We start from the raw sequence: 25,792 nt of genomic DNA on the forward strand, positions 1-25,792 counted from the left end.
TGCAAACACCCGGTCCGTCCTAGCATAGCACAAAATCTTTACATAAAGCAAAATTGAAAATTTACTAAAAAAAACACACACACACACACGTACATCCCTGTAAATAAATGTGACACACACTTGCTTTTGTGGATGTGTAAATAAAGTATAGTGAAATGGGAATAAAAAAATGCAGCACTAGGCAATGCGTGACGTCGCCGGATTTGCCACCGGATGCAGGAAGCTGGTCTGGAACTAAGCGGCAGAGAAGGAAAAAAACAACAAGACAGCTGCAGATCGCGAATGTGGATAGGGTGTAGTGGAAACGCGACGTCTAAATGTCCAAGGCAAAGCTTGGGAGGAAATGAAGAGGGACAGACACCGCTGATGGCCAATGACGGGTGAAGATGAGTCTGGCATGGTAAGGAGAATGAGTGGGTCTGGTTCAAGTAAGGCTCTGGTACACGCTATAGATAGGAACGGTTGGGCGATGTAAGAAGGTCTGGAACAGATAGTAATTGAACGCAGTATGGAGATCTATAAAGGTCTGGTACAGACAGAAAAGTGAGCGTGTGCGACTAGTGACAGGGTCTGGTGTCAGGTGAAATCGTCTTTCGAAGAAAGGAGGCTGATATGATTTGAAGGGTGGGTGGGTCCAGTCTGTATTCTGCGACATTATGTACATCAGAAGTTGTTTCCAAACGGAGACTAGAATAACATACAAATGCCATAGGGATTGGAATACATAGTTTGCTGATACATTATGTATGTGTGTCCACGCGTGGATGGTAACAGCAGGATGTTAGTCTGCTTGTGTGGTTCCTAAAAATTCTAACATCCAACATTTTTATTTATTTATTTTTTTCTAGTGTTGCGTTGCTCCCTGCTTACAAAGTGAAGTTCAGTTTGTGGTGGTTTATGTAATAAATACTGTATATGGTTCCTGAATGTTATATATTCGTTTTAAACAAACAGTGTGGTCCCCACAGGTGGCTGACCCATGAATGGCGAGCGAAGGTTTCCTGTTGATAGGGATTTGTACCAGTATGATAGAGATAGGTCAGACAGAAAGTTGGTACCCAATGTGGGATGCAGGATATCTACAAAAGTAGAAAATAAAACATATTTTATGGCTATGTGTTTGCATCTTCTTTTTTGAGATGTATTTTAATTTAAAATTGTATTATTGTGATAAGACAGGTAATCAATGTAGATTTAATGCTTGTAATCAGTAGTATTAGTTTTCTATTATTTATAATTTTATATTTCGTAAAGTTTATATTCCAGCCTGTGTTTCATACTGTATATTATGCTAGTAGTGCCACCACAGTCTTATTTCTTGTGGTTACATAGCACATAAACCTAGATTCTGAAAGCAGGTGACATGTCATCTTAAAAGAATATATCAGTCAGAAGAAAACTGGGACCATACAACACAGTGTGTACCACGGAGCAGATGCTGCTTATCAGTGTTAGAAGCACACATGCAATACCTATCTTTGCGCTAACACAGACACTGATTGGTAAGTATGCTCTGTATGTGTTCATGTTTTGGGTAAGAATGTGGTTCTAGTACAGTGGTAACAATGAAAAGGCCAATACAGTTTTAAAACAAAAAAAACAAACAAGCAATAGTATTTTAGGCTTATACAGTCCCAGCGTACTATTGGCCTCAGTGTCACATTAATTTCCTAGTATAACAATTTGGACATCCTAGGCATTCTTCCTTACAGCGTTTTGCAATATTGGAAGATGAGAACCACCCCACTGAAAATTTTCAATACAGCCAAAATGCAGTATGAAGTATCTTTGTATTCCAGAGCCAGAGAAAAAACGCATTCTGCGCATGAGCAAAATTCCAGTAGCTTTATTTAACAGGGACCTGTGAAAGAGCTATGACTGCAAAATAAACGCCCTCGCTAGCACTGCATCTTCCTGTTGAAAATGGATATTCCTCTCTTTGGGTTTATGTGTTTCTTTTATGGCTATTTGGTTTTGTTTGCTAGATATGTGTTGTAATTTAAAGGGACGCTGAACCCAACATTTTTCTTTCGTAATTCAGAGCATGCAATTTTAAGTAACTTTCTAATTTACTCCTATTATCAATTTTTCTTCGTTCTCTTGCTATCTTTATTTAAAAAAGAAGGCATCTAAGCTTTTTTTTTTGGTTCAGTCTATGGACAGCACTTTTTTATTGGTGGATTAATTTATCCACCAATCAGCAAGGACAACCCAGGTTGTTCACCAAAAATGGGCCAGCATCTAAACTTACATTTTTGCATTTCAAATAAAGATACCAAGAGAATGAAGAAAATTTGATACTAGGAGTAAATTAGAAAGTTACTTAAAATTTCATGCTCTATCTGAATCACAAAAGAAAATTGGGTTCAGTGTCCCTTTAATCAAAATACACAAATCTTATTGATCTTATTTCCTGCCTGCCATTACAATTTTTTTAATGGGAATCCCTGCTGCAGCTTGCATAATTGCAAAAGAAAGTGCTTTTGTTTCAATGTTTCTTTCTTAATTTATTGTTTTCTAAGAATTACCCTGCATTGTAAAAGCTGTTCTTTTACCTGTTAGCACTGCAAAATGTGCCTTTATGTGTAGACATGCTGTTTATTTGTTCCTCATGTCAGTGTTCGTGTAACTCATTCAGTTTAGTGTCATACAAATGGTTCTGAATAAACCAATTTGTCAAGTGTGCAGCACAATTGTTGACCATCATTTTGGAACAAGTTTCACCTAATAATTGAATCTGTTTTCTTCCTTGTTTTTCATTCGTCTGCTTATTGAAGCATTCTTGTCATGGTTGAGGTTTTTGGAGGTAGAAAAATAATGAAGTTTCAAATCCTTTATTATATTTGTCTCTGTGATAAATAGCACTGATGCAGGTGTCCACAATTTACACCAGTTTTACCCAATATCACATATGCCATGTTGTATTTTATGATAAACCAGCAATATATTATGTGAAACTGAGAGAGTATTTTTGCCCTTAAAAAAACATTTTTTCAGTGTTGTATTTTATTAGGTGTGACATACATTTTTTTAAGTTCATTTACACGGTGTAAACTTATATCTAATATTTATAGATTTTATCAAATAAGTCAGGATTTACACCCATTAATTATAGAATGTGTGTAAATGCGCTGTGCAGCAATGGGGATGTCTAAAAATTGATAAAGCGTTACATACTATGTATGAATATATCTAATACACCTTTCCCTTAATAGGGGGTTTAAAAATATTGCTTGGTACACTCAAAAAGATAAAGATAAAATTGCATATAAAAAACTGATATAAAGGGTAGAGGTAAATTGATGCAATATAACAATATAATTCCCTATTAAGGGAAAGGTGTATTAGATATATTCATACATAGTATGTAACTCTTTATCAATTTTTAGACATCCCCATTGCTGCACAGCGCATTTACACACATTCTATAATTAATCTGTTTTTTTTACACTGTATTTTGGGAACAGAGTCGTGTATATGCAGGGGTAGGACTTGCGTACCAAAATCTTTCTCAGGATTTACACCCATATCATGCATTTTAGAGCTCTAAGTGTAATAATAATAATGCATTATGTAAATTGTAAGAGAGCGTCTTGGAACGTAATTCATCAACTTCCCTTTGATTTATATAAGTTGGTACATTTTACACACATTCTTTTTGCATCAGCTCTTTCAGGAACAGAACCATAAAGGTTCAGATGACTACCTGTATAGGCAAATGACACAGCAGGCACCGATAGTAGGAGTAATACACAGGGAATAGCCAACAGGATACAACATGCAGGAAATGGCTTATAGGATATAATAAGTATAAAGATAAGTATCGGGAGGCAGGTCAGCAGCAAGGAGCAGATGCTATATCGTACCAGTGGGTAGCTAAAAAATAGACAAAAACTGAAAAGACTTACATTTGTCCTAAATAACATGAGAGCCTTTCCAAAGGAATACCACAATGCTAGGCAGTTAATACTATACCACAGAGCTATATTATCCTGGTTGCCCATAAAACTTTGTTTTAGCGCTTTCATTTTAGTTCCTCATCTGTCCCCCAATAGTCCCTTTCCTACCGCCATACCAGCCTGAGTCGTTGTCCTGGTGCCGGAATTCATTTACTTGCAGTTATGGCTTGCAGCGGCCTATTAAAAGGACATTTTACACTAATGTTTTCTCTCCTTTTAATGCTTTCCCAGTGATCCGTTTTACCTGCTAGTGTGTATTTGTTTGCAAACAGCTCCTTTATATTTATTTTCTTATTTTAAATAGCTCGGCTCTGAAGAAAAGCTACGTAAACAGGAGACAATATCACGGCTTAATCTCCCAGTGAAGGATAACATAGAAGAGAGGCATTTATTTTTGTGTCTGAAATTGCTGTTTGTACCGAGCTATATTTTCCATTTCAATACCCAAATATGTTTAGACATAGATAACTTTAGCAGATCTTCTTTACATGCAGGTTCAATTTTATGGGCATGTCTTTGATAACAATAGGTAATAGGTTTAATAAACAATATCAGCTATTTCAATTACAAAAATAAACATAAACACACGTTCCCAATACATTTCATACTCTGCAGTAGGAATAACAAGTCATTTGGAACACATTAAAGGGATACTAAACCCATTTTTTTTTCTTTCATGATTTGGATAAAGCATGTAATTTTAATCAACTTTCTAATTTTACTCCTAATATAAATTTTTCTTTCTTTCTCTAAGTATCTTTATTTAAAAAGCAGTAATGAAAGCGTAGGAGCCGGCCCATTTTAGGTTTAGCTCCCTAGGTAGCACTTTTGGATTGGTGGCTAAATGTAGGATACAATGGGGAAATATAGCCACATTGTCTACATCATTCTTAGCTGCGTAGAAGAGCCATATCAAAGCCCAAATTGCTGCACAACGGGTTGTGTTCTATACACTATTTTTAAAGGGACACTAAACCCAAAAAATTATTTCATCGTTCAGGTAGAGGATACAATTTTAAACAACATTCTAATTTACTTCTATTATCTAATTTGCTTTATTCTTTAGATATCCTTTGTTGGAGAAATAGCAATGCACATGGTTGAGCCAATCACACAAGGCATCTATGTTCAGCCACCAATCAGCAGCTACTCAGCCTATCTAGATATGCTTTTCAGCAAAGGATATCAAGACAATAAAGCAAATTAGATAATGGAAGTAAATTAGAAAGTTGTTTAAAATTGAATTTTATTTCTAAATCATGAAAGAAAACATTTGCGTTTCATGTCCCTTTTAAATGGACCAGTAAGAATGCAAAACCTTTAATATACAATGCTTTATTCAGAACAGCACAGTTGTAAGGTGTCATGTACAAGTATACTTCCTATTACTACATTTTTAGAAGTTTATTTTCCTTTTTGTTTTAAAATGTTAAAGGAAATCAAGTTTACAACTGCCTTGGTATTACTGATTGAAAAGTCAATGAATGCCTGGTCTGGTGTCTTGTTGTTTTTATCTTTTCTGAGTTTTATGTTGATAGAATGCTTATTTCCTGTCTCAGAGGAAGCAGTGAGAACTAAGGATATTGTATGTTTTAGGATATGGTTAGTTTATGGTGTTTATAAAGACATTATACATGCATATTTCTATTAATTATCATTTGCTTATGAAATAAAACAAAATCTCTGTGTGTGATAGAGCATTTTATTATTGTGTAAAGCAGGGCTTAAAGTGAATGTAAATTCTGATGCTAAAGTGCCTGGTTTTTAAAAATTTGATTAAAAACAGGGGCACTTTAATTCATCAAAATTTACATTTCACTCGTGCTGTGAAAAAAAATTACCTTTTAATCTTGACAGCAGCTCCAGCTTCCTCCACCCGTCCCGGGGGGGAAGCCGTGATTGGAGGATGACCTATCCATCATTTCTGACATCAGAAATGGCTTGCAACAACCGGAGGAAGCTGGAGCTGCTGTCAAGTTGTAAGTTAAGTTTTTTTTTTTTTTTCACAACCGGAGTGAAATGTACATTTTGATGAATTAAAGTGCCCCTGTTTTAATTAAATTTTTAAAAACCGGGCACTTTAGCAACAAAATTTACATTCACTTTAACAGGAGAGAGAACAGGAGAGAAAAGAACAGTGGGAAGGGTGAAATGGAGGGAGATAATTGGTCTTGAGAGAGACATAGGGAGAAAGGGAAGGTAGGGAAGAGGCAGCGGTCTACACACCTGATGAAGATGTTGTATGATTACTTTGTAACCTTTGAAGAAATGGTCAAGTGCACGCCAGAAGTGGCCCATCTGCTCGTGTAGGTAATAGTGTCTTCATTTTAAAGCAGCATAGCTGTTCTTAAGATGTGCACCCTTGTGATAAAATAATTATAACCCTAGTAGTAGATCCTTTTACTGTGATGCAAAATTGTTGACTATCATTTTGGACCAAGTTTCACCTAATAATTGAATCTGTTTTCTTCCTTGTTTTTCATTCGTCTGCTTATTGATGCATTCTTGCCATGGTTGGGGGTTTTGGTGGTTATAAAATAAGAAAGTTTCAAATCCTTTATTATATAATCTCATATATGACTCTGTGATAAATATCACTGATGCAGGTGTCCACAATGTACAACAGTTTTACCCATTATCACATATGCCATGTTGTATTTTATGATAAACCAGCAATATATTATTATGTGAAACTGAGAGAGTATTTTTGCCCAGGAAACAGAGCTTTTGCCCTTAAAAAGACAGTGTTTCAGTGTTGTATTTTGTTAGGTTCATTTACACGGTGTAAACTTATAGCTAATATTTTTAGATTTTATCAAATAAATTAGGATTTACGCCCATATCATGCATTTTATAGCTCTAAGTAATAATAATAATGCATTATATAAATTGTAAGAGAGCGTCTTGGAATGTAATTCATCAACTTCCCTTTGATTTATATAAGATGGTACATTTTACACACATTCTTTCAGGAACAGAACCATAAAGGGTTCAAACGACAGATGACACTACCTGTAAAGGCAAATGACACAGCAGACACCGATAGCAGCCTTATCCAGCAGGAGTAATACACAGGGAATAGCCAACAGGATACAACATGCAGGAAATGGCTTATAGGCTATAATAAGCAAGTAGTGACCAGCAGAACTCAGTATGCTGATAAGTATTGGGAGGCAGGTCAGCAGCAAGGAGCAGATGCTATATGGTACCAGTGGGTAGACAAAAACTGAAAAGACTTACATTTTTCCTGAAAAACATGAGGCTTTCCAAAGGAATACCAGAATGCTAGGCAGTTTAAAGGGACAGTTTACTCAAAAATTTTCTCCCCTTTAATTTGTTCCCAATGATCCACTTTACCTGCTGGAGTGTATTAAATTGTTTACAAGTAGCTCCTTTACCCTTATATTGGCATTTGAAATAGTTGATTTAGCATGTGGTATCCCCACCTATTCTGAAAGTTTGTGGCCGCGCGTACCAGCTATAGATAAGCTTTGTAAACACAGCCAGCAGAAGAAATTACACTCCCAGTGTGATAAAGCAGAGATAAGGTAATACAATGTTGATTTTCCATTGTTCTCTCAAAGTACTGGTGATTGTTTTAAGGACAGATATAAGATAAAGAAGCAGGTATATGTGCACAATGTGATACAGTAATGAGATCTGATTATACCTACAAGCTCAACCTATTTTATTAGGCTGTGGCTTCAAAACACAAAATCAGAGCTTTAATATACAGAAATAAACCTTAAAAAGCAAATTTTCATACATTTTTTACTCTGCAGTTGGTAAAAAAAGCAATTGTAAACACATTAAGGGAAAAACTATTTTACAGTATACTGTCCCTTTAAGCTTTCTCTCCTTTAATGTTTTCCCAATGGTCCATTTTACCTGCTAGTGTGTGTTTGTTTGCAAACAGCTCCTTTACATTTATTTTGTTATTTGAAATAGCTTGGCTCACATATAGAAACCACAACCTACATTAAAAATATGAATAACAAATGTTTTCTCTGAAGAAATGCTATGTAAACAGGAGACAATATCACTGCTTAATCTCCCAGTGAGCGATACAAGAGAGGCATTTATTTTTGTATCTGAAATCGCTGTTTGTGCCTAGCCATATTTTTCAATACCCAAATATGTTTAGACATGGATAACATTAGCAGGTCTGCTTTAACTGCCGCCTCAATTTTATGGGCATGTCCTTGTTAACAACAGATAATGGTTTTAAGGAACAAAATCAGCTATTTCAAATATAAAAATAAATATGATGGAACTTTTCCAATATATTTTAATACTCTGCAGTAGGAATAACAAGTAATTTGGAACACATTAAAGCGATACTAAACCCAAATATTTTCTTTCATGATTTAGATAGAGCATGCAATTTTAAGTAAACTTTCTAATTTACTCCTTATATAAATTTTTCTTCGTTGTCTTGGTATCTTTATTTAAAAAGCCGGAATGAAAGGTAGGAGCCGGCCCATGTTAGGTTCAGCTCCCTGGGTAGGTAGGGCTTGCTGATTGGTGGCTAAATGTAGGGTACAATGGGGAAATATAGCCACATTGTCTACATCATCCTTGGCTGCGTAGAAGAGCCATATCAAAGCCCAAATTACTGCACAACGTGTTGTGCTCTATACACTTTTTAAATGGACCAGTAAGAATGCAAAACCGTTAAAATAATATGCTATATTCAAAACAGCACAATTGTAAGGTATCATATATAAGTATACTTTCTATTACTACATTTTTAGAAGTTTATTTTCATTTTTGTTTTAAAGGGTTAATGGAAATCAAGTATATAACTACCATGATATTACTGATTGTAGAGCGGCAACAACTAATCGATTATGAAAATAGTTGTCAACGAATCTCATAATTAATTAGTTAGTCTGTGCACGGCACCAGCTGCTTCACCCCACTGAGTTCCTGCACATGGTATTGTGTTTTATGGTTATGCCCTTAGCCTAAAGGACGTCTACAGACGTTTACTTTTTCGGGACAGTATAAGTTTACAAACTTTGAAAAGTTATCAAAACAAGAGATATATTGGATCTACAAATTGCGTACCCAAGTACCTCTGGTTAATTTTTTTTATTTTTTTTTTGATAATGCTCCGTTTGCCTTCGCTGAATCCCGGTGGATTCCGAAAATGGCAGGGTGGTGAAAGAATCCACATTTTCGGAAACCACCTGGATACAGCTTCGCTGCATCCAGGGGAATTCTTTTGGCTGCACGTGTAGCCAACATTCTGTTGGCTGCCTCGCGCTGCCAACATTCCTTTTGAGGATGCGTGCGCAACTGGCGACACCGGACGCATTACAAACGTAATTATAGTATAGATGTGCACTGTTATCTGTTTGCACAATTATTATTTTATTGCATGCTATTGCTGATTATATGTACAGTATAGATACATGTGTAAGGCTTTGTCCTATTATTGATATATAGTCCTTAGCACTTTTTTAATTTTTTTATATTTTTACTTAAAGTGAATGTCAACTTTCACGAATGAAAGCCCAGTTTTTAAAAATACTATTAAAAACAGGGGCACTTTCATTTATGAAAGTTTACATCTAAGCGCTTCTTTTAAAATACTTACCTTTTATTCCTAGCAATCGGGAAACACTGGAGCAGCGATTCCTCTGTCCCAGGATGTCTTTTCTTGCTTCAGAAATGATGAATCCGGCTTCCTCCAATCACGGCGTGGCCTCAGGCAATGTTTGCTCTGGGGGGGGGAAACAGTTATTGGAGGAAGCCGGATTCGTCATTTCTGATGTAAGAAGAGACGACCTGGTGTTCCACGCTTGCGCTTGCTGCTCCGGTGTTCCACGCTTGCTAGGAATAAAAGGTAAGTTTTTTTAAAAGAACGGCTTCAATGTAAACTTTCATGAATGAAAGTGCCCCTGTTTTTAATACTATTTTTAAAAACAGAGCTTTCGATCGTGAAAGTTGACATTCACTTTAATTGTAATATGTACCAAATTCAACCTCTAAGTATATATGTTATTTTAAGAGCAGTCTAGATATGTTTTTCCTTAACCTTCTAGCTGGTTATTTACTGTTGCATATAGATATTTAAGATATTTTTATGTTAGAATGAAGTCCAGGCTCCTGAAAGAATGAATAGCAGAATGTAATAAACAGTGTTAGTTTACATCTTTCTAGTTCTACCTATTTTCAAACAGTTTGTGGTTTTGTTTTGCTTAATTATAAAAAAATTGTTCTGCTGCTTAAAAAATTGGACAAAAGTTGTGTTAATGTAAAGTTGTAAAGTTTTAGTCTGAAGTTTATATTTGTAACACTCAGTATGTGGATAGAATGCTTCCCTCTGCCCTTACTTATTTCCTGTCACGGAGGAAGCAGTGAGAACTAAGGATATTGTATGTTTTAGGAAATGGTTAGTTTATGGTGTTTATAAAGACATTCTAAATGCATATGTCTATTAATTTATCATTTGACAATAATTTACTCGTTTTCCATTGAAAAAAAATATTTCGAATATTGTAAATGTTGCTTGTATCTGATGAGTTGCTTGTGAAATAAAAAAACCTCTGTGATAGTGCATTTTATTATTGTATAAAGCAGGGCTCAACAGGAGAGAGAAAGGAGATAGAGGTAGATAGGGGGAAAGGGACAGAGGAACAGGGGGGGGTGAAATGGAGGGAGAGAAATGGGGCTCGAGAGAGAAATGGGGGGAGAAAGGGAAGGTGGGTCAGAGAGAGAGAGCAGAGGGAAGAGGAAGCGGTCTACACACCTGATCAAGATGTTGAATGATTGCTTTGTAAGCTTTGAGGAAATGGTCAAGTGCTCACCAGAAGTGGCTTATCTGCTTGTGTAGGCAAAAGTGTCTTCATATTTAAAGCAGCATAGCTGTTCTTAAGATTTGCACAGTTGAGTGCACCCTTGTGATAAAATAAATATAACACTAGAACTAGATCCATTAACTCCTGAAGTCTCCTATTATTGTCTGCTGTGTCCCTGACACTGAGCTCCAAGCGTTGACTCATGCAGTGAATTGCAACAACATGATTTTTCTGTCTCTTTAATTTCTGCGCAACATTTTTTTCCCAGCCTCACTGGTGCTCAATCAGTGCCTATAGCAACTTGTTTCTCCTTCCACAACTGGTCAAGTTGTTGTGTAACTGCTGCATTTACTGCCTGAGAAATTGTTTCAGCATCACCTTTTTCAACTGACTGCAAAGCCACAAATCTTGTGTTTACCTTGCCCTCCACTTCAAATAAACTGGCATACATAATTTTCTAACTCAACTGAACCATCACACAAAACTGCAAGAAACTTGGCAGCTCCATATTTTGTTTTTGTGTGTTGTCTTTCTTCCTGTGCAATAAAGTGTACAGTACAAATGGCCGTGCTGATATGGTGTTAAGATAGTTATCTCCCACATCCAAACCCTTCATTTTGTCAATTCCGTAGAAAAAATAAACTTAAAAATAACCATTTTGTACAGAAAGTATATAAGAAAAAATAAGCATACAGTTGGGGAAAAGCCAAACCCACATTATTTAATAAAAGCAGACACTTGCATGCACAAATCTGGAAAGTCAGAGAAAGGCCTTGATTTAATGGCAAGGAGATGAGCGTTGCAAAACAGTAGATTTAGTTCTTTGTCTGTGCCTTTGTCATGGTAGCGATTGCCTGTCGCAGCAGGTGTTTGTCTGCTTCAATTTCCGGTTTGACTCACACTGGACACTCCACAGATGCCCTGCTGAAAGCTCATGTGATCGAATACTTTCAAGTTTCATTGTGCGGATACCTTCCACAAATACATTCTATTTGTTTGAAAATGTCTGGCATACACTATATAGCATAACCTGTTTGAGCTGTTGTACACAAGCGACTCTCTCTCTCTTTTCCCCCTTATCATTAATCATCCAGCTGTCTTTGAATTGTCTCTCTTTCGCTTCCTTTTCATATTGTCTGTCCCAATCTCTCTTTCCTACATCATCTACCTTCTTCTTTGAGGGTTCACTGACATTATTAAGATAGCGCTACATAATATAACCAACACTTTGAAATGAAGCACGAATTATCAGTAAATCTGCACACAAAAAAATAAAAATAGTGAGTCTGCTGTGACATTGCTAAGCTAACATCGAGAATCATTGTTGGTATGTCAGGAAAATATAGACTAATGTAAACATGAGCAGCAGTTTTTTTCCCTTAATTCCACTGGTATTGTGCTTCTTACAATATAGGGCATCAGCTGCGACATCGCTAACAAGGTAGTATTGTGCTTCACAAAAAATAAAGTGTCTGTCGTGTACGAAATAGGTGTGACATCAGTAGCACAAGCTAGTATTAAAGGGACACTCAAGTCAAAATAAACTTTTATGTGCCCAAGCTCACAGGGTATACGTATACTAGTTTGTGATTGGCTCATGTCTGTCACATTATATAGGGGGCCGGAAAATAGGAGAAAAAATAAATTTGTCACAAATAAATCTACTGCTTATTTGAAATTCAAAATAGGCGTTACATCATTGTGTTTTTATTATGCACATGCTAATTATGCAACTATATTGCACTTAGTGGTCCTTTAAGGAGCTGCCAAAAAATAGTGCGCCTGCTGGGACACAGTATTATGCTCCCAAAACAAATATAGTGTGCAGCTGCTCTGATGAGATTGCCATTTGGGCTGGTAAGTTAAGAATTTCACTTGCCCACAAGGATTTTTACTCGCAAATGACGACCGGACCGATCTATTCATGCCTAATGTGTATTAAAATAATTTAAACTTTTCCATTAAAAAAAATATTCAGAATATTGTAAATGTTGTTTATGAAATAATAAAATTCTCTGTGATAGAGCATTTTATTATTGGGAGCCTGGGAGTTGGTGATTGGTGGCTATCTGTGTATGCTGCTTCTGATTGGTCCACAAGGCTTGGCCTGCACAAATATTAATGCATTATGGCTCCTGATTGGACTTTTTAAGTATTGTAAAATAAAACTTTTTCTTTTGCAGGGGTTAAATACATAGTTAAACACAACAATCTTTGCAATCATAATACACCCTAGTATTTTTACAGAATTCTATTATGTTTCTTTAACAAAATTATAGCAAATGTAAGAGAGCCATAAAAGTCATGAGATAATCGGGTGCTCTTTTTTGTTTTGTTGACTTATATCAAATTGAGGAAGTTGCAGCTTGGAAACCATATCTATATACATGTTAATATTTAGAGACAACAGTGCATTTCAATTCCAGTCAGAAGCATTTTTTATAGTGCAGATGTATTAACAAAAAACCGACTAGTACAGTCGTTCACTGTTTCATTGTTAGTTTTTACTTGCACACAAACAACCTTCAGAAAATGCAGTCAGATTCACTGATTAATTACACTCAGGGCCAGTGATTGTGTATTGCACTGGTGGTGGTATAGTATGTAAGTGCATATGGACGTATGCAGTGTTCTCTGCAGAAAATTTTGCCAGCCAGGTGACATTATGAAGTAGCCGGGTGGGAACAGTGTAATTCTTTGTCGTATTATTTTCTGCTATCCAAAGCACAAATTAATTGCATAATTTAACATAAATGTATTTAATGATAAAAACATTGAAAAAGTTTAATATTAGCTGATCTTAGCCAGGTGGTGCACCCATTAAAAATGTCCTGGGGAGAACACTGGTATTCTTCACAGATGCCAAGTACAGAAAAAGCTATAAAGATTGAGTGCACTGACTAGAATGTCCCTTAAAGGGACAGTCAAGTCCAAAAAAAACTTTCATGATTTAAATAGGGCATGTCATTTTAAACAACTCTCCAATTTACTTTTATCACCAATTTTACTTTGTTCTCTTGGTATTCTTAGTTGAAAGCTAAACCTAGGAGTTTCATATGCTAATGTTTTAGACCTTGAAGGCCGCAACTAATCTAAATGCATTTTGACAGTTTTTCACCACTAGAGGGTTTTAGTTCATGTGTTTCATATAGATGACATTGAGCTCATGCTTGTGAATTTACCGAAGAGTGAGCAAATACAAGTCTTTCAAAAGAACTGAACTAAGGTGGCAGTCTGCAGAGCCTTAGATGCAAGGTAATTGCAGTGCTAAAAAGTATATTAATATAACAATGTTGGTTATGCAAAACTGGGGAATGGGTAATTAAGGGATTATCTATCTTTTTAAAACAACAAAAATTCTGGTGTTGACTGTCCCTTTTAATTCAAAGGAACAAATTGTAAAATTGTTTTTACCTTAAAGGGACATTACATTTCTCCTACTGGGGGTCCAATGATTGTGTGGGCTTTGTTTACACAACTATTCTTTAGCCTATGCTTAAGTATAGAAACTTTCAGTATAAGTAGGGATACCACATGCAAAATCAGCTATTTCAAATGCCGAAATAAAATAAAAGGAGCAATATATTACACTCCATCAGGTAGAATGGATCATTGCAAACGAATTAAAAAATAAATAAAAAAATAATAGTATATTAACCTTTTAAAGCCATTATGCCCTTCTATTCCGTCATAATTAGACTGGGCTTTAAAGCCGTTATGACGGAATAGAACGTAATAGCTAACGGCTGTCCTGAAGCCTTCTGTGCTTCTAGGACTTGAACGCGGCCTTGGGGGCGTTCCTAGGGTTGTAGGGACGCCCCCCAGATGCGATCCAATAATTGAAATCTCGCGATCGTGTGCACGAACGCGTGGTTTCAATTTGTCTACATCGGAACAGCCAATTTGTCCTACAGAACCCCTGAACCAAAAAGGAAGGAACACATAATGTCCAGAACAAACAGCCCTCAGCATTCTATAATTGTTAGCCAGTATTACTATACAATTACTGCCTTCCTTCTGCCTGTGCATCCCTTTCCATGGCGTCACACCTACTGGGGAATTTACTTGTGGAGTCCCTAATCTGGCAAACAGGAAGGTCAGGGTATAACAAAGCTGTTTGTTAAACACTGGAATTAAAGATAGTGCTAAAGCCATGGAAAGCAAATATGATAACCTTAAAGGGACAGTATACTGTAAAATAGTTTTTCCCTTAATGTGTTTACAATTGCTTTTTTTACCAACTGCAGAGTAAAAAAATGTATGAAAATTAGCTTTTTAAGGCTTATTTGTGTATATTAAAGCTCTTATTTTGTGTTTTGAAGCCACAACCTAATAAAATGGGTTGAGCTTGTAGGTATAATCAGATCTCATTACTGTATCACATTGTGCACATATACCTGCTTCTGTATCTTATATCTGTCCTTAAAACAATCACCAGTACTTTGAGAGAACAATGGAAAATCAACATTGTATTACCTTATCTCTGCTATATCCGACTGGGAGTGTAATTTCTTCTGCTGGCTGTGTTTACAAAGCTTATCTATAGCTGGTACGCGCGGCCACAAACTTTCAGAATAGGTGGGGATACCACATGCTAAATCAACAATTTCAAATGCCAATATAAGGGTAAAGGAGCTACTTGTAAACAATTTAATACACTCCAGCAGGTAAAGTAGATCATTGGGAACAAATTAAAGGGGAGAAAATTTTTGAGTAAACTGTCCCTTTAAGAAAAAAAGTATTGTGGTATTTGTTTTGTTTATCATGATGGCTGGTCAGTGGTGCTCCAGCACACGTATATTTTAATTGTAGTTGTGTGGAAGTGTTTCTTTGTAACTGTTTTCATTAGCTGTTTACATTTCATGTGGTTTTTCCCTTCACTAATAATGCCTTCTTCCAATATATCACAATAATAATGCCATCTTCATTATGACTGACTGAAAATCACCCTTTAAAGGGATAGTATAGTCAAAATTAAACTTTCATGATTCAGATAGAGCATGCAATTATAAGCAACTTTCTAATTGTACTCCTATTACCAATTTGTCTTTCTTCTCTTGGTATCTTTATTTTAAAAAGCTGGAATGTAAGCTTAGAAGCCGGACCATTTTTGGTTCAGCACCTGAGTAACGCTTTCTGATTGGTGTCTAAATGTAGCCATCCAATCGGCAAGCGCTACCCAGGTGCTGACCCAAAAATGGGCCGGCTAATAAGCTTACTTTCCAGCTTTTTAGAATAAATATACTAAGAGAACGAAGAAGAATTGATAGTAGGAGTAAATTAGTAAGTTGCTTTAAATTGCCTGGTCTATCTAATCATGAAAGTTTAATTTTGACTATATTATCCCTTTTAATGCTTACTTTGATATAGACTACAGAATGTCTCTTTTTAAAAAAAAAACAAAAAAAAAAACAAAAAAAAGCATATAGGTGTAGATTTATTAAGCAGCAAATTCTGCTTTATACGCCTATCTAAAACGGAAACCGCTGCTCCACTGAAATCATCCCAATTTGATCGGGATAATTGACACCTCCTGCTAGTGGCCGATTGGACGCCGGGGAGCAGGGGCGGCATTGCCCAAGCATTTCATTAGAAATGCTTGTGCAATAATAAATTTAGACAGCGTATGCTGTCGGCATTTAGTGAGGTCGAGCGGACATGATTCGCTATAGTGAATTATGTCACTCGACCTTTAGTAAATCTACCCCGTAGTCTTTATACTGCTAAATTTGAGTTCTTAAAGTGAATGTAAATTTTGATGCTAAAGTGCCCGGTTTTTAAAACTTCGATTAAAAACAGGGGCACTTTAATTCATCAAAATTTTCATTTCACTCCTGTTGTGAAAAAAAACTTAACTTTTATTCTTCACAGCAGCTCCAGCTTCCTCCACCCGTTTCAAAGCCTTTTCCCTGGTCTAAAATGAGGCATCCGGCTTCCTCCAATCACAGCAGTGAATCAGACACTGAATCCCCCGGGGGGGAAGCTGTGATTGGAGGATGACCTATCAATCATTTCTGACATCAGAAATGGCTTGTGAGACCGGAGGAAGCTGGAGCTGCTGTGAAGTTTAAAAGGTAAGTTTTTTGTTTTTGTTTTTTTTGTCACAACAGGAGTGAGATGTAAATTTTGATGAATTAAAGTGCCCCTGTTTTTAATCAAAGTTTTAAAAACCAGGCACTTTAGCATCAAAATTTACATTCACTTTAAATAATTGCTTTTTATTTATTCTGAATATAAATAACTTGGTTTGCACAGATTTTTTTTTCCAGTTACAATGTGTGCTTTTTTTTTTTTTATCAATAAAACAAACACACATGGACAGACATAGGAAAGACTAACTGAAATCGGTTACCGCTAGATTTAGAGTTTTGTCGGTAAAAAGCTGTGTAGCTAACGCTGCTTTTTTTCCCAACACACCCAACAACGCTGGTATTTAGAGTTGTCTGAGGGGCTGCGTTAGGCTAAAAAAAGGGAGCGTTGAGCTTAATTTAGCTCCACTTCAACCCTCAATACCAGCGTTGCTTACGGTAGCGGTAAGCTGGGAAAACGTGCTCGTGCGCGATATCCCCATATTTTGGGCTGAAAAACCTGCAAAAACACCTGCAAAAAAGCAGCGTTCAGCTCCTAACGCCGCTCCATTGTTTCCTATCGGGAAACACTCTCTAAGTCTGCACCTAACACCCTAACATGTACCCAGAGTCTAAACACCCCTAACCTTACACTTATTAACCCCTAATCTGCCGCCCCCGCTATCGCTGACACCTACATTATAATATTAACCCCTAATCTGCGCTCCCTACATTATACATATGAACCCCTAATCTGCTGCCCCTAACACCGCCGACCCCTATATTATATTTATTAACCCCTAATCTGCCCCCCCTCAACGTAGCCGCTATTTTACCTACACTTATTAACCCCTAATCTGCCGACCGGACCTCGCCGCCACTATAATAAATGTATTAACCCCTAAACCGCCGCACTCCCGCCTCGCAAACACTATAATAAATTTGATTAACCCCTAATCTGCCCTCTCTAACATCGCCGCCACCTACCTACAATTATTAACCCCTAATCTCCCGCCCACACCGTCACCGCTACTATAATAAAGTTATTAACCCCTAACCCTAACACACTCCCTAACATAAATATAATTTATATTAAACGAAATAATATTCCTAAAATTAACTAAAATATTCCTATTTAAAACTAAATACTTACCTATAAAATAAACCCTAATATAGCTACTATATAACTAATAATTACATTGTAACTATTTTAGGATTTATATTTATTTTACAGGCAACTTTGTATTTATTTTAACTAGGTACAATAGCTATAAAATAGTTAACTATTTAATAGCTACCTAGTTAAAATAAATACAAAATTACCTGTAAAATAAATCCTAACCTAAGTTACAATTACACCTAACACTACACTATAATTAAATTAATTAAATAAATTACCTACAATTACCTAACATAAAATACAATAAAATAAACTATTCTATAATTCAAAAAACAAACACTAAATTACAAAAAAATAAAAAAGAATTACAAGCAGTTTAAACTAATTACACCTAATCTAAGCCCCCTAATGAAATAAAAAAGCCCCCCAAAATAAAAAATTCCCTACCCTATTTTAAAATACAAAAGTAATCAGCTCTTTTACCAGCCCTTAAAAGAGCTTTTTGCGCGGCCTTGCCCCAAAGTAATCAGCTCTTTTACCTGAAAATAAAATACAATACCACCCCCCAACATTACAACACACCCAAACCCCCCTTAAAAAAACCTATTGCTAACCCCCTGAAGATCTCCCTACCTTGAGTTGTCTTCACTCAGCCAAGCTGAATTCTTCATCCAAGGTGCGCAGAGGAGGTCCATCATCCGGTACAAGTCTTCATCCAAGCGGGGCAAGAAGAGGTCCTCCATCCGGTAGAAGTGTTCATCCAGGCGGCGTCTTCAATCTTCATCCATCCGGAAAGGAGCCATCTTCAAAGGAGCCGACGCGGAGCCATCCTCTTCTACCGACGGACTAACGACGAATGGAGGTTCCTTTAAAGGACGTCATCCAAGATGGCGTCCCTTCAATTCCGATTGGCTGATAGAATTCTATCAGCCAATCGGAATTAAGGTAGAAAAAAAATCTGATTGGCTGATGCAATCAGCCAATCAGATTGAAGTTCAATCCGATTGGCTGATCCAATCAGCCAATCATATTGAACTCTCATTCTATTGGCTGATCGGAACAGCCAATAGAATGCGAGTTCAATACAATTGGCTGATTGGCTCAGCCAATCGGATTTTTCTACCTTAATTCCGATTGGCTGATAGAATTCTATCAGCCAATCCGAATTGAAGGGACGCTATCTTGGATGAAGTCCCTTAAAGGAACCTTCATTCGTCTTTAGTCCGTCGGTAGAAGAGGATGGCTCCACTCCAGATGGATGAAGATTGAAGACGCCGCCTGGATGAACACTTCTACCGGATGGAGGACCTCTTCTTGCCCCGCTTGGATGAAGACTTCTACCGGATGATGGACCTCCTCTGTGCACCTTGGATGAAGAATTCGGCTCGGCTGAGTGAAGACGACTCAAGGTAGGGAGATCTTCAGGGGGTTAGCGATAGGTTTTTTTTTTTAAGAGGGGTTTGGGTGGGTTAGAGTAGGGGTATGTGTGTAGTAATGTTGGGGGGGGGTATTGTATTTTATTTTCAGGTAAAAGAGCTGATTAATTTGGGGCAAGGCCCCGCAAAAGGCCATTTTAAGGGCTGGTAAAAGAGCTGATTACTTTTGTATTTTAGAATAGGGTAGGGAATTTTTTATTTTTTTTTATTTTTTTTATTTTATTAGGGGGCTTAGATTAGGTGTAATTAGTTTAAACTGCTTGTAATTCTTTATTTTTTGTAATTTAGTGTTTTGTTTTTTTGTATTATAGAATAGTTTAGTTTATTTTATTGTATTTTATTTTAGGTAATTGTAGGTAATTTATTTAATTAATTTATTGATAGTGTAGTGTTAGGTTTAATTGTAACTTAGGTTAGGATTTATTTTACAGGTAATTTTGTATTTATTTTAAATAGGTAGCTATTAAATAGTTAATAACTATTTAATAGCTATTGTACCTAGTTAAAATAAATAAAGTTGCCTGTAAAATAAATATAAATCCTAAAATAGCTACAATGTAATTATTAATTATATTGTAGCTATATTAGGGTTTATTTCTCTTGTAAGGTGTATCCAGTCCACGGATCATCCATTACTTGTGGGATATTCTCCTTCCCAACAGGAAGTTGCAAGAGGATCACCCACAGCAGAGCTGCTATATAGCTCCTCCCCCAACTGCCATATCCAGTCATTCTCTTGCAACTCTCGACAAGCATGGAGGTAGTAAGAGAGAAGTGGTGAAACGTAGTTGTTTTTTTTTTTTCTTCAATCAAAAGTTTATTTTTAAATGGTACCGGAGTTGTACTATTTTGTCCCAGGCAGAAAATAGAAGAAGAATCTGCCTGTGATTTCTATGATCTTAGCAGGTTGTAACTAAGATCCACTGCTGTTCTCACACATGACTGAAGAGAGAGGTAACTTCAGCGGGGGAATGGCGTGCAGGTTATCCTGCTATGAGGTATGTGCAGTTAATTTTTTTTTCTAGAAGATGTGAATGCTAGAAAATGCTGCTGATACCAGATTTATGTAAGGTAAGCCTGAATACAGTGATTTTATAGCCACTGGTATCATGCTTACTTTCAGAGGTAATACTCTTATAGATTTACAATATAAAACGTTTGCTGGCATGTTTAAACGTTTTTATATATACTTTGGTGATAAAACTTTATTGGGGCCTAGTTTTTTTTTCCACATGGCTGGCTTAAATTTGCCTAGAAACAGTTTCCTGAGGCTTTCCATTGTGTTACTATGAGTGGGAGGGGCCTAATTTAGTGCTTTTTTTGCGCAGTAACTTTTACAGACTGAGACATCCAGCTTCCTCCAAGAGTCCCCTGAATGCTATAGGACATCTCTAAAGGGCTCTTGGGCTTTCCAAAGTCGTTTGTTTGGGAAGGTAGGCCCACTGCAGGGCTGTGGCAGTTTGTTGTGACTGTTAAAAAACGTCTATCGTTTTTTTGATCCGTTTTTTAAACTAAGGGGTTAATCATCCATTTGCAAGTGGGTGCAATGCTCTGTTAGCTTATTATACACACTGTAAAAATTTCGTTTGATTTACTGCTTTTTTTTCACTGTTTTTCAAATTCTGACAAAATTTGTTTCTCTTAAAGGCACAGTACCGTTTTTATTTTTTGCTTGTTAACTTGATTTAAAGTGTTTTCCAAGCTTGCTGGTTTCATTGCTAGTCTGTTTAAATATGTCCGACATAGAGGAAACTCCTTGTTCATTATGTTTAGAAGCCATGGTAGAACCCCCTCTTAGAATGTGTACCAAATGTACTGATTTAACTTTAAGGAATAAAGATCATATTCTGTCTTTAAAAATTTTATCACCAGAGGAATCTGACGAGGGGGAAGTTATGCCGACTAACTCGCCCCACGTGTCAGACCCTTTGACTCCCGCTCGAGGGACTCACGCTCTAATGGCGCCAAGTACATCAAGTGAGCCCATAGCGTTTACTTTACAAGACATGGCGGCGGTCATGGATAATACCCAGTCAGCGGTATTATCCAGACTACCTGGGTTTAGAGGAAAGCAAGACAGCTCTGGAGTTAGAAGAAATACAGAGCATACTGACGCTTTAAGAGCTATGTCTGATACTCCTTCACAATATACAGAAGCTGAGGAAGGAGAGCTTCTTTCTGTGGGTGATGGTTCTGACTCAGGAAAAAAGATTCAACCTGATTCTGATATGTCTACGTTTAAATTTAAGCTTTAACACCTCCGTGTGTTGCTCAGGGAGGTTTTAGCTGCTCTGAATGACTGTGATACAATTATAGTGCCAGAAAAATTGTGTAGATTGGACAAATACTATGCAGTGCTGGTGTGCACTGATGTTTTTCCAATACCTAAAAGGTTTACAGAAATTACTAAGGAATGGGATAGACCAGGTGTGCCGTTCTCTCCCCCTCCCTATTTTTAAGAAAATGTTTCCAATAGATGCCACCACACGGGACTTATGGCAGACAGTTCCTAAGGTGGAGGGAGCGTTTCTACCCTAGCTAAGCGTACTACTATCCCTGTCGAGGACAGTTGTGCTTTCTCAGATCCAATGGATAAAAAGTTAGAGGGTTACCTTAAGAAAATGTTTATTCAACAAGGTTTTATTCTACAGCTCCTTGCATGCATTGCCCCAGTCACTGCTGCTGCGGCTTTCTGGTTTGAGTCTCTGGAAGAGGCTTTACAGGTAGAGACCCCATTGGATGACATACTTGACAAGCTTAGAGCACTTAAGCTAGCCAATTCTTTTGTTTCTGATGCCATTGTTCATTTGACTAAACTAACGGCTAAGAATTCTTGTTTTGCTATTCAGGCGCGCAGGGCGCTATGGCTTAAATCATGGTCAGCTGACGTTACTTCAAAGTCTTAGCTGCTTAACATTCCCTTCAAGGGGCAAACCCTATTCGGGCCTGGTTTGAAGGAGATCATTTCTGATATCACTGGAGGAAAAGGTCACGCCCTTCCTCAGGATAGGTCCAAATCAAGGGCCAGACAGACTAATTTCCGTGCCTTTCGAAACTTCAAGTCGAGTGCGGCATCAACTTCCTCTAATGCAAAACAAGAGGGAACTTTTGCTCAGTCCAAGTCGGTCTGGAAACCTAACCAGACCTGGAATTAAGGCAAGCAGGCCAAAAAGCCTGCTGCTGCCTCTAAGACAGCATGAAGGATTGGCCCCCTATCCGGTAACGGATCTAGCAGGGGCAGACTTTAACTCTTCGCCCAGGCTTGGGCAAGAGATGTCCAGGACCCCTGGGCGTTGGAAATGATATCCCAGGGATATCTTCTGGACTTCAAATCTTCCCCTCCAAAAGGGAGATTTCACCTTTCACAATTATCTGCAAACCAGATAAAGAGAGAGGCATTCTTACACTGTGTTCAAGACCTCCTAGTTATGGGAATGATCCATCCAGTTCCAAAAGAGGAACAGGGACAGGGATTTTACTCAAATCTGTTTGTGGTTCCCAAAAAAGAGGGAACCTTCAGACCAATTTTAGATCTCAAAATCTAAAACAAATTCCTCAGAGTTCCATCATTCAAGATGGAGACTATTCGTACCATCCTACCTATGATCCAGGAGGGTCAATATATGACTACAGTGGATTTAAAGGATGCTTATCTTCACATTCCGATACACAAAGATCATCATCGGTTTCTCAGGTTTGCCTTCCTAGACAGGCATTACCAGATTGTAGCTCTTCCCTTTGGATTAGCTACAGCCCCAAGAATCTTTACGAAGGTTCTGGGGTCACTTCTGGCGGTCCTAAGACCGCGGGGTATAGCAGTGGCCCTTATTTAGACGACATCCTGATACAGGCGTCAAATTTCCAAATTGCCAGGTCTCATACGGATATAGTTCTGGCATTTCTGAGGTCGCATGGGTGGAAGGTGAACGAAGAAAAGAGTTCTCTTTCCCCTCTCACAAGAGTCTCCTTTCTGGGAACTCTAATAGATTCTGTAGAAATGAGGATTTACCTGACAGAGTCCAGGTTATCAAAACTTCTAAATTCCTGCCGTGTTCTTTATTCCACTTCTCGCCCTTCGTTGGCTCAGTGTATGGAAGTAATCGGCTTAATGGTAGCGGCAATGGACATAGTGCCGTTTGCACGCCTACATCTCAGACCGCTGCAACTCTGCATGCTCAGTCAGTGGAATGGGGATTACACAGATATGTCCCCTCCACTAAATCTGGATCAAGAGACCAAGGAATCTCTTCTCTGGTGGCTATCTCGGGTCCATCTGTCCAAAGGTATGACCTTTCGCAGGCAAGATTGGACAATTGTAACGACAGATGCCAGTCTTCTAGGCTGGGGGGCAGTTTGGAACTCAGGGATCGTGGACTCAGGAGGAGACACTCCTTCCAATAAACATTCTGGAGCTGAGAGCGATATTCAATTCTTCAGGCTTGGCCTCAGCTAGCGACAATGAGGTTCATCAGATTTCAGTCGGACAACATCACGACTGTGGCTTACATCAACCATCAAGGGGGAACAAGGAGTTCCCTAGTGAGGCTAGAAGTCTCAAAGATAATTCGCTCTTGCCACCTATCAGCTATCCATATCCCAGGTGTAGAGAACTGGGAGGCGGATTTTCTAAGTTGTCAACACTTTTCATCCGGGGGAGTGGGAACTCCATCCGGAGGTGTTTGCACAATTGATTCATCGTTGGGGCAAACCAGAACTGGATCTCATGGCGTCTCGCCAGAACGCCAAGCTTCCTTGTGACGGATCCAGGTCCAGGGATCCCAAGGCGACGCTGATAGATGCTCTAGCAGCACCTTGGTCTTTTAACCTGGCTTATGTGTTTCCACCGTTTCCTCTGCTCCCTCGTCTGATTGCCAAAATCAAGCAGGAGAGAGCATTGGTGATCTTGATAGTGCCTGCGTGGCCACGCAGGACTTGGTATGCAGATCTGGTGGATATGTCATCCTTTCCACCATGGACTCTGCCGCTGAGACAGGACCTTCTACTTCAAGGTCCTTTCAACCATCCAAATCTAATTTCTCTGAGACTGACTGCCTGGAGATGGAACGCTTGATTTTATCAAAGCGTGGCTTCTCCGAGTCAGTCATTGATACCTTAATTCAGGCACTAAAGCCTGTCACCAGGAAAATCTATCATAAGATATGGTGTAAATATCTTTATTGGTGTGAATCCAAGGGTTACTCATGGAGTAAAGTCAGGATTCCCAAGATGATATATTTTCTCCAAGAAGGATTGGAAAAAGGATTGTCAGCTAGTTCCTTAAAGGGACAGATTTCTGCCCTGTCTATTCTTTTGCACAAGCGTCTGGCAGATGTTCCAGACGTTCAGGCATTTTGTCAGGCTTTAGTTAGAATCAAGCCTGTGTTTAAACCTGTTGCTCAGCCATGGAGTTTAAATTTGGTTCTTCATGTTCTTCAAGGGGTTCCGTTTGAACCTGTTCATTCCATAGATTACAAACTTTTATCTTGGAAAGTTCTTTTATTGGTAGCTATTTCCTCGGCTCGTAGAGTTTCCGAGTTATCGGCCTTACAATGTGATTCTCCTTATCTGATCTTCCATGCAGATAAGGTAGTTCTGCGTACCAAACCTGGTTTTTTACTTAAGGTGGTATCTAATAAGAATATCAATCAGGAGATTGTTGTTCCATCATTGTATCCTAATCCTTCTTCAAAGAAGGAACGTCTATTACACAATCTTGACGTGGTTCGTGCTTTAAAGTATTATTTACAAGCTACTAAAGATTTTCGTCAAACATCTGCTTTGTTTGTTGTCTACTCTGGACAGAGGAGAGGACAAAAGGCTTCGGCAACTTCTCTTTCTTTTTGGCTAAGGAGTATAATACGCTTAGCTTATGAGACTGCTGGCCAGCAGCCTTCTGAAAGGATTACAGCTCATTCTACTAGAGCTGTGGCTTCCACTTCGGCCTTTAAAAATGAGGCTTCTGTTGAACAGATTTGCAAGGCGGCGACTTGGTCTTTGCTTCATACCTTTTCAAAATTCTACAAATTTGATACTTTTGCTTCTTCGGAGGCTATTTTTGGGAGAAAGGTTTTACAGGCAGTGGTGCCTTCCGTTTAAGTACCTGCCTTGTCCCTCCCTTCATCCGTGTACTTTAGCTTTGGTATTGGTATCCCACAAGTAATGAATGATCCGTGGACTGGATACACCTTACAAGAGAAAACATAACTTATGCTTACCTGATAAATTTATTTCTCTTGTGGTGTATCCAGTCCACGGCCCGCCCTGTCATTTTAAGGCAGGTATTTTTTAATTTTAAACTACAGTCACCACTGCACCCTATGGTTTCTCCTTTCTCTGCTTGTCTTCGGTCGAATGACTGGATATGGCAGTTGGGGGAGGAGCTATATAGCAGCTCTGCTGTGGG

At 38.0% G+C, this 25,792-nt stretch overlaps 1 protein-coding gene across 1 annotated transcript in view; it reads left to right on the forward strand.

Moving 5' to 3' along the window:
- The first annotated feature begins 228 nt into the window (after window positions 1-228).
- The window catches only part of PIK3CA (phosphatidylinositol-4,5-bisphosphate 3-kinase catalytic subunit alpha), a 369,462-nt gene continuing 343,898 nt past the window's right edge, over window positions 229-25,792 (forward strand). The window contains exon 1 of the mRNA XM_053710159.1: window positions 229-400. The gene's annotated coding sequence lies outside the window, so the exon portion shown is untranslated. The remainder of the gene's footprint in view (window positions 401-25,792) is intronic.

The sequence above is a fragment of the Bombina bombina genome, chromosome 4 (assembly GCF_027579735.1).
Source record: "Bombina bombina isolate aBomBom1 chromosome 4, aBomBom1.pri, whole genome shotgun sequence".
Classification (NCBI taxonomy): domain Eukaryota; kingdom Metazoa; phylum Chordata; class Amphibia; order Anura; family Bombinatoridae; genus Bombina; species Bombina bombina.